Source organism: Gossypium arboreum, chromosome 5 (genome assembly GCF_025698485.1).
Source record: "Gossypium arboreum isolate Shixiya-1 chromosome 5, ASM2569848v2, whole genome shotgun sequence".
In the NCBI taxonomy this organism is placed as follows: Eukaryota; Viridiplantae; Streptophyta; class Magnoliopsida; order Malvales; family Malvaceae; genus Gossypium; species Gossypium arboreum.
In genome coordinates, this window is record NC_069074.1 from 76635652 (window position 1) to 76637479 (window position 1828).

The following is a 1828-nucleotide window of genomic DNA, read 5'->3' on the forward strand; positions in this document are numbered from 1 at the left end:
AGCTAGTCATGTTCCAAATGCTTCAGACAGTGGGCCAGTTCAGTAGAATGCCTACTGAAGATCCTCATCTTCATTTAAGACTATTTATGGAGGTGAGCAACTCTTTCAAGCTAGCCGGAGTACCCGAAGATGCATTACGATTAAAAAAGTTCCCGTACTCGGTGAGGGACAGAGCTCGAGCCTGGTTAAACTCACTGCCACCGAACTCGATTTCTACATGGCAAGAGTTAGCAGAGAGATTTCTTGTGAAGTATTTCCCGCCTAGCAAGATTGCTAAGCTGAGAAATGAGATTACTGCTTTCCAACAAATGGATGATGAGTCATTGTATGAGGCAGGGGAAAGATTCAAAGAGTTATTACGAAAGTGCCCTCATCACAGGATTCCGCATTGCATCCAACTTGAGACATTTTACAATGGTCTCAACGCTCACACAAGGATGGTAGTAGATGCTTCTGCTAACGGTGCTATCTTATCTAAGTCTTACAATAAGGCTTATGAAATCATCGAGAGGATCACCAGTAACAATTATCAGTGGCCAACCAATCGAGCAACGTCAGGAAAACGAGTTGCTAGAATCCATGAAGTGGACGCTCTCACTTCACTTGCATCCCAGGTATCTTCGATATCTTCAATGTTAAAGAATCTTACCACTAATGGGTCTAACAGTTTTGTAGCTCAACCACCTAACCAATATGAGAATATAGCCCGTGTCTATTGTGGGGAAGGACATGTGTTTGAAGAATGTCCATCAAACCCAGAATCCATGTACTACATAGGTAATCAGAACCAGAACCGAGGAAGACAAGGGCTACAATCCAACTTTTACAACCCATCATGGCGAAATCACCCCAATCTTTCCTGGAGTAACCAAGGGGCTGGAGGCAGTAACAACTCTGTCCAACCTAGACCAACCCAGCCGCCTAGTTTTTCACAGCAAGTTCAGAAACCAGTTCAGGCTGAATCGTCCAATAGATTAGAGAATTTATTGAAGGCATACATGGTGAAGAATGACGCCACTCTAAGGAATTTGGAGAATCAAGTGGGCCAGCTTGCTACTGAACTTAGGAGCCGTCCACAAGGTGCTTTACCTAGTTATACGGAAAATCCGAGAAATCTAGGGAAGGAGCATTGTAAAGTACTAACATTGAGGAGCGGAAAAACGGTAGAGCCCAACATCATTGAAGCTGAAAAGGAGCATGCTGAAGTTCAAGATTTGGAAGAAGTTCAACCGGGTGTTGAAGTTCCTGTTCCACTAGAACCAAAACCTGCAATACCTGAAAAGGTAACCTCAGAACTAGCCAATTCTGATCAGCCAACCATTCCGTTAGCAGCAAAATTGCCGCCAAAGACAAATCAACCAGTATCAACTCCAGTATATAAACCTCCACCACCTTACCCTCAAAGACTCCAGAAGCAAAAAAAGGAGGTCTAATTCAAGAAATTCCTTGACGTACTCAAGCAACTTCATATCAACATCCCATTGGTTGAAGCACTTGACCAAATGCCAAATAACGTAAAATTCATGAAAGATATCCTGTCCAAGAAGCGAAGACTTGGAGAATTTGAGACGGTAGCTTTGACGAAGGAATGCAGTGCATATCTTCAAGACAAATTACCCCCTAAGCTGAAGGATCCTGGGTGTTTTACCATTCCATGCAACATTGGAGCAGCTTATTATGGTAAGGCACTATGTGACTTGGGCGCAAGTATCAACTTGATGCCTATGTAGATATTTAAGAAGTTAGGGATAGGTGAAGTTCGACTTACTACGGTTACACTTCAGCTAGCAGATCGATTCTTAGCACATCCAGAAAGAAAAATTGAGGA

At 43.0% G+C, this 1828-nt stretch overlaps 1 non-coding gene across 1 annotated transcript; it reads right to left on the minus strand.

Annotated features, from left to right (window-relative positions):
- Positions 1-275: 275 nt before the first annotated feature.
- LOC128293655 (small nucleolar RNA R71) lies at positions 276-382 on the minus strand. The gene has a single exon (XR_008283833.1). It is a non-coding gene; the product is annotated as a small nucleolar RNA R71 (small nucleolar RNA).
- Positions 383-1828: the final 1446 nt, after the last annotated feature.